The 12,478-nt window shown below is 44.4% G+C and overlaps 1 protein-coding gene across 3 annotated transcripts in view; it reads right to left on the bottom strand.

The window, feature by feature from the left end:
• The window catches only part of MRTFB (myocardin related transcription factor B), a 180,898-nt gene that overhangs the window by 154,801 nt on the left and 13,619 nt on the right, over positions 1–12,478 (bottom strand). The gene's annotated exons all lie outside the window — the stretch shown is intronic.

Genomic DNA, 12,478 nt, shown 5'->3' on the forward strand with positions numbered 1-12,478 from the left:
TTCTGGGATGCCTACCAGATACTACAGGAATTCTGGGACTTGGTGTGAAACTAAAACTCCCATAACTCCTCTCCTGGCAACCATTCATTTTTGCCAGCACCATATTTTAACTGGTATCAAGCAGCATGGAGGACCCAGTGCTGAGCACTGTGATTATGACAGTCATTAACATCAACAGGATGATGCACAGGGATTTTGAGTTGCCCAGGTTGATGAATTTGGCTCTGTTTTCACAGGGCTGTTGATACTGCAGTGACATGGCTACTGGAGGAGGATGAAATTGAGTAGTTACTTCTGCACAGCATGCAGCTGAAGGGCCTTTACCCACAAGACCACTTCTGTGTTTGGCCAACTACCAAAGACTGGTGGGAAAGGGTAGTGATGCAGAACTGGATGAACAGCAGTGGCGGCAAAACTTCAGGATGACAAAAGCAGCTTTCCTAGAAATCTCTGCAGAGTTCAACCTGAGCTTCAGCAGCAGGAGACTAATATGAGCTCCCCGAAGTGTGTTGCTATCACCAGCTCAAAGCTCTCCACCACCTTTCAGTAGCTAACCAGTTTGATGTTGGCAGATCAAATGCAGTGCCTAATCATGGAGGTTTGTGAGGTAGATGCTGCAGTGCAGTGTCATAAAGGTTGGCAATGCATAAGAGGTTACTGATGGCTTAGCATGGTTGAGGTCCCCAAACTATACAGGGCTATTAAATTGGACATGTGCCTATTTACGCCCCCTACTCCAGAAGAAAGACTTAATCAACAGAAGAGTTATTTCTTCATGATGCTGCAAGGCCTGGTTGATCACGGCAGGTGAAATTTAATAGTGAAAAGTCATGCACTTTGAGACTAACAAGAATTTTTGCTATAAGCTGGGGACTTATAAGTTGGCAGCTACAGAGAAGGAAAAAGACCTGGGTGTATTGGTTGATCACAGGATGACTATCAGCCGTCAATGTGATGCAGCTGTGAAAAAAGACTAATGCAATCCTAGGATGCATCAGGCGATGTATTTCCAGTAGAAATAGGGAAGTGTTAGTACCATTATACAAGGCACTGCTGAGACCTCATCTAGAATACTATGTGCAATTCTGATCTTCCATGTTTAAGAAAGATGAATTTAAACTGGAACAGTTGCAGAGAAATGCTACTAGAATGATCAGAGATATGGAAAACCTACCTTGGGAGAGGTGACTCTCAGACAGTGATGAGCTGCCAAAATCTTAACAACGGGTTCCCTATAAAAAGTTCTGATTTAAGGGATGTGCGACAGCATGTATTTTTTGTACCAATAGGGTTACCATACGTCCATATTTTCCCAGGAGGTGATTAAGAACCGAAAAGCCTGACATGTCCAGGAAAATACAGATGTATTTTAACCCTACCTAAAGTTCTTTTTTAAAAAAGATGGGGCTGAACTAGAAATGAGCTCCGTTTCACATGTGTGGGTGGTGATCAGGGACAGTCTCAATTTTTGGGTCTTTTTCTTATATAGGCTCCTATTACCCCTCACCCCCGTCCTGATTTTTCACGCTTGCTGTCTGGTCACTCTAGGGTGTGCACATGTGTGGGTCCCAGCTGCTCCCTGCCCCCCCCCTCATTAAAGCAGGTGTGCAGGGTTACTGCCCTGGGAACTGCAGGGCACCAGTGGATGTGGGGCTGGCTGCAGATAGGGGCGTGGGGCAGGGCTAGCTGGAGGCAGGGAGTGACACGGGCTGGCTGTGGGCAGGTGATGCAGACGGGCGGGCTGCGGGTGGCTGCGGGCGGCTGTGGGCAGGGGGTGGCTGCAGGCAGGGGGTGGCTGTGGCAGGGGGTGCAGGCAGAGGCTGGCTGCGGGCAGAGGGTGGCTGTGGCAAGGGCTGGCTGCGGGCAGAGGGCGGCTGTGGGCAGGGGCTGGCTGAGGGTGGCTGTGGGCAGGGGCTGGTTGGGGGCAGAGGGCGGCTGTGGGCAGGGGGTGGGGCTGCGGGTGGCTGTGGGCAGGGGGTGGGGCTGCGGGTGGCTGTGGGCAGGGGGTGGGGCTGCGGGCGGCTGCGGGCAGGGGGCGGCTGCGGGTGGCTGTGGGCAGGGGGTGGGGCAGGGGGTGGCTGGTGGCAGGGGCTGGCTGCGGGTGGCTGTGGGCAGGGGGTGGGGCAGGGGGCGGCTGTGGGCAGGGGCTGGCTGCGGGCAGGGGCTGGCTGCGGGCAGGGGCTGGGGCAGGGGGCGGCTGGGGGCAGAGGGCGGGGCAGGGGGCTGGCTGGGGGCAGAGGGCGGGGCAGGGGGCTGGCTGGGGGCAGAGGGCTGGCTGTGGGGGGCAGGGGGCAGGGGCTGGCTGGGGGCAGAGGGCAGCTGTGGGCAGAGGGTGGGGCAGGGGGCGGCTGCGGGCAGGGGGCGGCTGCGGGCAGGGGGCGGCTGGGGTCAGGGGCTGGCTGCGGGCAGAGGGTGGGGCAGGGGGCGGCTGGGGGTGGCTGGGGGCAGGGGGTGGGGCTGCGGGTAGCTGCGGGCAGGGGGGTGGCTGTGGGCAGGGGCTGGCTGGGGGTGGCTGTGGGCAGGGGGTGGCTGGGGCTGGCTGGGGGCAGGGGCTGGCTGGGGCTGGCTGGGGGCAGGGGCTGGCTGTGGGTGGCTGGGGGCAGGGGCTGGCTGGCGGCTGGGGGGGGCAGGGGGCGGCTGCGGGCAGGGAAGGCGGGGGAGGGGCGCAGATACTCACATGGGGGGGGGCTGGGAGCAGCAGGACGCAGCCGGGGACTCACCAGGCAGCAGCAGGAGCCCCAGGGCCAGAGGTCCAAAGAGCAGGAGCAGCAACAGGGCCAGGAGGCAGCTCACATGGCTCTCGCAGCACAGCGCAGCGCCCCCCGGTGGCCGGGAGGAGGAATTACAGGCTTCCCAGGCAGAGCCCATCAAAGCTTCCCTCGCAGGGAAGCTAGTTAACAAGCGGTTCTAAAACCGCTTCTAAATTTAACAACGGGTTCGTGCGAACCGGTGCGAACCGGCTCCAGCTCACCCCTGCTCTCAGAGCTTGGCATGTTTAGCCTAACAAAAAGAAGGCTGAGGGGAGATATAATTGTTCTCTATAAATACCAGGGAGGGAGAAGAGTTATGTAAATTAAGCACCAATGTTGACACAAGAACAAATGGATAGAAACTGTCTATCAACAAGATTAGGCTTGAAATTAGACAAAGGTTTCTAACCATCAGAGGAGCAAAAATCAGGAATTGCCTTCCAAAGGGAGCAGTGGGGGGGGAGGGGAACTAGAGTAAATTGTGGATTCTCTATAACTCGAAGACTTTAAATCATGATTTGAGGATTTCAGTAACTTAGCCAGAGATTATGGGTGTATTACAGAAATGAGTGGATGAAGATCTATGGCCTGCAAATGCGCAGGAGATCAAACTAGATGATCATGATGGCCTCTTCTGGCCTTGAAGTCTATGATTCAGCAATATTAACATGGGGTAGCCTGGAAAGGTCCATGACTAAGGATACTTAGAAACTCAAGACTGTTTTCTGGAATGAGCAAGAGAATATTTGCTCCTCACAACAGTGTGGACATTAATGGAGTGATGATTCCTCCTCATTCTGGGAGATGCAGCTTACCCTCAGCTTCCCTGGCTTATGAAGCTCTACACGGGATGCTTGGACAAGAGAAAGACGAGGCCTAATTTTACTTTGATTACTTGTAGAGTGTCAGTGGAATGTACTTTTAGAAGGCTGAATGGGAGAAGGCTAGGTGTTTTTCATCATTATGTGCTTCGTGTGAGTAGTGCCTGCTGTCTTTTGTACAACAAAATGACTGCTTCATGGAGCAGCTGGTACGGGAACCCACAAGGGGAGAGGCAACTCTAGATTTAATCCTGAGTGGAGCGCAGTAGCTGGTCCAAGAGGTAACTATAGCAGGACCACTTGCCCCCTGTAGTGGGAAGAACATCTCAACAGCCCAACACTGTGGCATTTAATTTCAAAAGGGGGAACTATACAAAAATGAGGGGGTTAGTTAAACAAAAGTTAAAAGGTACAGTGGCTAAAGTGAAATCCCTGCAAACTGCATGGGCGCTTTTTAAAGACACCATAATAGAGGCCCAACTTCAATGTATATCCCAAATTAAGAAAAACAGTAAAAGAACTAAAAAAGAACCACCGTGGCTTAACAACCATGTAAAAGAAGCAGTGAGAGATAAAAAGACTTCCTTTAAAAAGTGGAAGTCAAATCCTAGTGAGGCAAATAGAAAGGAGCATAAACACTGCCAAATTCAGTGCAAGAGTATAATAAGAAAAGCCAAAGAGGAGTTTGAAGAACGGCTAGCCAAAAACTCCAAAGGTAATAACAAAATGTTTAAGTACATCAGAAGCAGGAAGCCTGCTAAACAACCAGTGGGGCCCCTTGACGATCGAAATACAAAAGGAGCGCTTAAAGACGATAAAGTCATTGCGGAGAAACTAAATGGATTCTTTGCTTCAGTCTTCACGGCTGAGGATGTTAGGGAGATTCCTAAACCTGAGCTGGCTTTTGTAGGTGACAAATCTGAGGAACTGTCACAGATTGAAGTGCCACTAGAGGAGGTTTTGGAATTAATTGATAAACTCAACATTAACAAGTCGCCGGGACCCAATGGCATTCACCCAAGAGTTCTGAAAGAACTCAAATGTGAAGTTGCAGAACTATTAACTAAGGTTTGTAACCTGTCCTTTAAATCGGCTTCGGTACCCAATGACTGGAAGTTAGCTAATGTAACGCCAATATTTAAAAAGGGCTCTAGAGGTGATCCCGGCAATTACAGACCGGCAAGTCTAACGTCGGTACTGGGCAAATTAGTCGAAACAATAGTTAAGAATAAAATTGTCAGACACATAGAAAAACATAAACTCTTGAGCAATAGTCAACATGGTTTCTGTAAAGGGAAATCGTGTCTTACTAATCTATTAGAGTTCTTTGAAGGGGTCAACAAACATGTGGACAAGGGGGATCCGGTGGACATAGTGTACTTAGATTTCCAGAAAGCCTTTGACAAGGTCCCTCACCAAAGGCTCTTACGTAAATTAAGCTGTCATGGGATAAAAGGGAAGGTCCTTTCATGGATTGCGAACTGGTTAAAGGACAGGGAACAAAGGGTAGGAATTAATGGTAAATTCTCAGAATGGAGAGGGGTAACTAGTGGTGTTCCCCAAGGGTCAGTCCTAGGACCAATCCTATTCAATTTATTCATAAATGATCTGGAGAAAGGGGTAAACAGTGAGGTGGCAAAGTTTGCAGATGATACTAAACTACTCAAGATAGTTAAGACCAAAGCAGATTGTGAAGAACTTCAAAAAGATCTCACAAAACTAAGTGATTGGGCAACAAAATGGCAAATGAAATTTAATGTGGATAAATGTAAAGTAATGCACATTGGAAAAAATAACCCCAACTATACATACAACATGATGGGGGCTAATTTAGCTACAACGAGTCAGGAAAAAGATCTTGGCGTCATCGTGGATAGTTCTCTGAAGATGTCCACGCAGTATGCAGAGGCGGTAAAAAAAGCAAACAGGATGTTAGGAATCATTAAAAAGGGGATAGAGAATAAGACTGAGAATATATTATTGACCTTATATAAATCCATGGCACGCCCACATCTCGAATACTGTGTACAGATGTGGTCTCCTCACCTCAAAAAAGATATTCTAGCACTAGAAAAGGTTCAGAAAAGGGCAACTAAAATGATTAGGGGTTTGGAGAGGGTCCCATATGAGGAAAGATTAAAGGGGCTAGGACTCTTCAGTTTGGAAAAGAGGAGACTAAAGGGGGGATATGATAGAGGTATATAAAATCATTAGTGATGTTGAGAAAGTGGATAAGGAAAAGTTATTTACTTATTCCCATAATACAAGAACTAGGGGGTCACCAAATGACATTAATAGGCAGCAGGTTTAAAACAAATAAAAGGAAGTTCTTCTTCATACAGCGCACAGTCAACTTGTGGAACTCCTTACCTGAGGAGGTTGTGAAGGCTAGGACTATAACAGTTTTTAAAAGAACACTGGATAAATTCATGGTGGTTAAGTCCATAAATGGCTATTAGCCAGGATGGGTAAAGAATGGTGTCCCTAGCCTCTGTTTGTCAGAGGATGGAGATGGATGACAGGAGAGTGATCACTTGATCATTGCCTGTTAGGTTCACTCCCTCTGGGGCACCTAGCATTGGCCACTGTCGGTAGACAGATACTGGGCTAGATGGACCTTTGGTCTGACCCGGTACGGCCGTTCTTATGTTATGTTCTTAACACCAGTGAGACCAAGGGAGAAATCCTGGGGGATGCTAGTTCTGCTCCCCTCTCTAGCAACTATCAGCCAGGTGGTTGTAGAGCTCCCCTCCAGGGCAGTTTCAGTATGGCTGCCCACATGAGCGTCTTGTATATATCTGCCCAGTCATACAGTTCTTGGCTGCCCTGATTATTCTCCTCTTGGTCAGCCTCCAGGGTATATGTGGGATCAAGGGAGCAGTTGGGTGCTTGCCATCTTCCCTGTGACACTATCCACCGCATCACCTTTGGGTTCGATGATCAAAAATGCAGTCTAGTTCCTCATATTATGGGCAGGTAGTGGGGAGAATTATTGGACGTCCTGTTACGGTCCCTTGTCTTCAGGTAACTCTGCCGGAACTCCTTTGCTTTGACTTGGAATGGGACTTGCTTCTGGAGTGCCCTCTCTCCTTCATTTTTTCTGATAGTGCCCTGTAAATGTCCTCATTCTGATTACTCTTATCCAGATAGGACTAGACACACGTGTCCAAAGAGGAAAATCTAATCCAGCACTACTGCTGAGTACTGGAAAGTTATATCCTGTCAAGATGAACTCAGAGCAGTGGAGGGAACACTGGAACTAGCTGAAGGACTGCCAGCAACACAGTAATTAGGAATTGGTACATAGGAACTGGTACAAATCTTAGACAAATAAACTCACTGGAAGTTACTCTCTTCTAAGGAAGATTACTTACTATGTCCTAAAATACCAGATAAATCACTGAAAATAGGTTTAATGTGGACATAAGGCACTTTTAAGGAGCACTAACTACAGAATATACCATCCCCGTGGAGACAAGGCTTTAGAAGGCAACACTGCATTGATTACTGTTGAGTTGTGTTTGGAAGGTCAACTTCATGACCATAAGGGCCAGAAATTTATTAAACTTACATTTTGCAGAAGTTGATAGCTTTATTGAGCAAATGCTTTCAGCTTGCTTACAGTAAAAGGATTTTTCTTATTTGCCCAGCTGAACCTATATTAGTTGACAAGGATGTAAAATATCAAAGGTAATCAATATAAATAATGAAACAACAAAAGGCATGTCTAACAATTAAAATGGAAAACTTAGCAATATATTTTTGTTGGTAATATTTAGGACTACATGGGTAGTCCATTAATGATTTAAAAATATTTAAATTTAAAGAAAGCTTTTTATAGCTTCACTTTTAACTGTTGAAAGTATTTGGCTATGAGAAATCAGATAAAATATAGCAGAACACAGTGTATGAGCAACTAGGAATGTCCTATTTGTAGTACAGAGACAAACATATATTAATAATATTTATTAACAAATTATCCATAAAGACACCATCTATAAATACAGAGTTGAAAGAATCTATCATTTTCATGCAGGAAGCACCACACATGCACTAAGAATTTACGCTCAATTGTATAATTTAATCTAGTTTGGTACTGTTATTACTTTCTAAAAGTTTACTACACATTTAGGCCCCAACCGTACATAGGCATAAGCATATGCTTAACTTTATACATTGTGAGCAGTCTCAAAGTCAGATGAATTGCTCACAGTGCATAAAATTAAGCATGTGCTTAAGTCTTCACAAGATCATGGCTTCAATATACAATACAAAAAATCAATAGTATACCGCCAACAGAATATTTTCACTACAAAACAAGTGGACAAAGTAACATTGGTGGGTGATGCAAGTGAAGTGGAGTGCCATTGAACAATGGATTACGTGACACTGGGGAACTGGCTGCAACCCTATATTCACCCCTGTTAATGCACTGGGAGTTTCAAGAACAGAATTTTGTAAAGGAAGTCTACAATTTCTTTTGAGTGTTCACTGAACTCCACTGGAACACACTGACAACCTTAACTCTTTTTTAGCAGTTTTCTATTTCTGAATTTTTATAAGATTTGATTATAAAAACTGGACAACTAACTTCAATGTTTATATTAGATAGGGATGTAAATGGTGTTTAAAAAAAGTAAATGTTTAAACTATTAAAACTGTACTGGTTTAAACGTTTAACTGTCAGGCTCCACTGCCACCCTGAACACCCAGGGTCCCGGCTGCCAGCCTCATATCCAGGACTCTGCTGCTGCTGCGCGCAGACTCCTGGGGGGAGGGGGAAAAAGGGATCTTGAGGGGAGTGGCCGGGGGCTGCAGCCGGGATCCCGGGGGAGAAAGGTGGAGAGGCGGGGGCAGCAGCTGGGATCCCGGCTGCAGCCCCGGCTGCCCCCCTCAAGATCCCAGCTGCCCCTTTCCCTCTCCCCCCAGGAGTCTTCAACATCTGTTTCTCATTTCAGACATGACTGCAAAAAGATTTTTTCACCACTATGGACTGTAAAAGCATAAGAAAAAAGATACACATAAATGTAACTTATATGTGTTTGATGCTCTGGAGCATACATTGCTGATGATTTCCTCATGTTTAAGGCATCACAATCACCCTTGCTATATACGCTCCTCCAAGATATTGTGCATAATTGTAAGGGAAGTTCAACTTTTATAACTTTGTATTCTAGAACCTTGTATTTTATGAACAATGGTTTGAGGTCTATACCAGACTTATAAAATGTTTGATACTATATAGGTAAAGCACCAACTGTAAGTTAATGTGACATCATTGGTGTCATGCAGCGTTGCTGTAGCCGTGTTGGTCCCAGGATATTAGAGACATGGTTGGTGAGGTAATATCTTTTATTGGACAAACTTCTGTTGGTGAGAGAGATGCTTTTGAGCTCTGCGTAAACTTTTCTCTCTCACCGACAGAAATTGGTCCAATAAAAGATATTACCTCAACTACCTGCTCACCACTGGTCTCAGTCATTCATTTAGTTTACTTAGCCCTGGTCTACACACAGCCCCTGGTTCGAACTAGGGTACGCGAATTCAGCTATGTGAATAACGTAGCTGAATTCGAACTACCCTAGTTCGAATGACTTACCGTCCAGACGCCGCGGAAGCGAACTCCGCGGCTCCAAGGTCGACTCCGGCAACTCCTCCTGCCGCGGTGGAGTACCGGAGTCGACCGCGGCGCTTCCGGAGTTCGAACTATCGCGTCTAGATCAGACGCGATAGTTCGAACTCCGAGAAGTCGAACTCGCCGCGTCGACCCGGCGGGTAAGTATAGACGTGGCCTTAGTCTTTGTACTTGACTAACCATCTTCACAATTCTATTTTCTGGTTTCTCACTGAGAACAGTTAGCTCCTCTCTATCATAGTTGCTACAAAGTTGTGATTCAATTGCAGAGGGAGTTCCTTTATCACCAATGTAATGTACAGGAACATTTTTGCAGAGCTATTTTTGCAGAATATATCTATGAATAAAAATACTAAGAAAAATATTAAGTAATGTACTCTAATTTCTTGGGTTAATAATGCTACCATAAAAAGTGTGCTTCTGGCTAAAAATTAATATACTGAAGACTTTAGACATTTTAGCACTTCTTCCCTAGAACTGAAAGCTGGTGTTTTGACTATTATTAGTCCACAACATCAGCGATACTGAAACCTCAGTGGTTCAGGAGCCAAATTAGTGATCAACATTACCCAAAAGAGCCACAGTAGTATAACTTCATTGTTTCAATTATATTATATTACTACATATTCATATTGAAAAAGGATGCCAGGAGAAATATTTCATCTATATACAATTCTCACAGCAAAATGACTGACCAAGTATTATTATATCAACTACAATTGTTTAATAACCTAGTAAAAGCATCCTGATTGGTTAAAATTAAATCACACAGTGTTTTAATATCATGTGCTGCAAAGAGATGCAGGAGACACATTAAAGAGCCAGTTGCCGCTTGAGAGCTAGTCTGAAAGTATCATGGTATGATTATTATGGTGGGGCAAAATTACATTAACTGCATTGGAAGAACAGCCGCTAAAAAGACACATTTCAGAGTGGTAGCTCGTATCAGCAAAAAGAACGAGGAGTACTTGTGGCTCCTTAGAGACTAACAAATTTATTTGGGCATAAGCTTTCAGGGGCAAAAACCCACCCACGAAAGCTTATGCCCAAATAAATTTGTTAGTCTCTAAGGTGCCACAAGTACTCCTCGTTTTTTTAAAAAAGAGACAGTACAGCTACAGCGTAGTGAAATTATATTTCTAGCAATGGTAACAACTGATTTATAAAAAAAGATAAGATGGTCATTTTTATCTTCTGCTTGCCAGCTCCAACACTGTTGTATTAATCAATATTCTTTGCATTTTTGTAGCAGGTAATGGATTAAGATGCAAGTTAGAATGCATCTCAAGCTACTTGTGAAGTAGAGCCTATAACAAGCTCTAATACTATAATATTGCAAATTTCTTTTTTAATGGTAAATTTTGAATTAGTACATTCAGAGTTGCAATGAAATACTGTTTAAAACAAATAAAAACAATGTTAACTTTCCAGCAGGCTTCTAACACTATTTACAGCCTTTTGGAAATAAATGCAACTGGCCAACCTGAGGATACTAATAAAGACTATTTACTTTTTGTCTGTGATTTCAGTTTTATACAAGGATAAAAGTAATACAAGTGTGGTGTTTTGTTTTGTTTGTGTTTCACAATTCAGTGTGAAAACCTAGAGGGAGCATAATTAGACTTATCTCCTATTGTGCAGCTTTTGGCATTATGCCCAGATTTAATCCAGTTTTCAAAACAACATTCAATTAATGGCTTTAGTCATTAATATTTAGCCAAGTGCCCAAATATTACGTATGTTAAAACTCTATATACTGAGTGCAATGGTTATACATATTCATTGTAGTCTATGAGTTCATAACTGATAATATTAACATCTGGATTTAACTAAGCTATCTGAAAACTATTTAATAAGCTCTATAACTTCTATTTGCTTTGGAGCTTTAGGATATTAAAGAGTTTTATGGTGGTGGTTTAAAACAGAGCCTTAACAAGCCCACAGAAAGATTTTACAGTTGTCAGAATCTTTATCACAGAAAAAAGAAAATTTCAAGATTGTACTGTATAATGAACACCATACTTTTTTCAATTATTCTCTGGGTTACTGAAAGCTATCTTGAACTTCAGATGATGAAGAACAGCTTAAGAACCAGTGCCAGAGTGTCTGATTCATTGTGTTCAATAGAGCATAGAACAGTTTTATTTAGAGATGCTGAGAGATGAAAGGTTCATAGTTGCCAACTGCAAATACAAATAGGCTTAATTTGGGTTGTTAGTCGTTTTCTAGGCATGATGCTGGTTGCTGCCTGGCACACAGCTAATGAAGCAGCAAACACACTTGTTTCAGAGAAATAAAGATCACAGCTTTATTAAACCAACAGGACAGACACTCTACTTGGCTTTGCCAATTCTGATCAAACCAGCTGTTCTCCAAACAGCTGGAAGGCACCGCAGTCAGACTCCTTACTACAGGATAACTGCAGTCCTCATCTCTAATTTTCATCCTCGCTGGGCTCACAGTTGCTTTATTTTTGCCTAACATTGCAGCCTCATGAAGAGATGGAAGTAATAATGTGGCCATATCCTAACCTATCTGTCCAACATGTGGAAAACTTGATTGTGACAGGTTGGGTCTCAGAAACCCCATTGGGACTGCCACCTGATGTGCTGAGACTACCTCTGAGACCATTTTCTCTGCCAGTTTGGGCCTCCAGAACCCTGCCTCGTCAAGCCAGACACACCAGTCTGCTCCAACACAGACCCAGGATCTGAATCATGCACCCCAAAGCTGCAGACTTAACTGAAAACAGCTTAAGAAGTGCTCCTGTCTCTAGCACCCAGACACCCAGCTCCCAATGGGATCCAAACCCCAAATAAATCTGTTTTACAGGGTAACTTCATAAATTGTCTGCCCTCTATAACACTGATAGAGAGATATGCACAGCTGTTTGCTCCCCCAGGCATTAATTACTTACTCTGGGTCAATTAATAAACAAATGTGATTTTATTAAATATAAAAAGTAGGAGTTGGTTCCAAGTAATAACAGACAGAACAAAGTAAGTTACCAAGCAAAATAAAACACACAAGTTTAAGCTTAATACATTAAGAAACTGATTACCGATAAATCTCACCCTCAGAGATGTTCCAGTAAGCTTCTTTCACAGACTAGACTCCTTCCTAGTCTGGGCCCAACCCTTTCCCCTGGTACAGTCCTTGTTCCAGCTCAGGTGGTAGCTAGGGGATTTCTCATGACTGCAGCCTCCTCTGTTCTGTTCCACCCTCTTATATAGCTTTGACACAAGGCAGGAATCTTTTGTCTCTCTGGGGCT

The sequence above is a fragment of the Mauremys mutica genome, chromosome 11, assembly GCF_020497125.1.
Source record: "Mauremys mutica isolate MM-2020 ecotype Southern chromosome 11, ASM2049712v1, whole genome shotgun sequence".
Taxonomy (NCBI): domain Eukaryota; kingdom Metazoa; phylum Chordata; order Testudines; family Geoemydidae; genus Mauremys; species Mauremys mutica.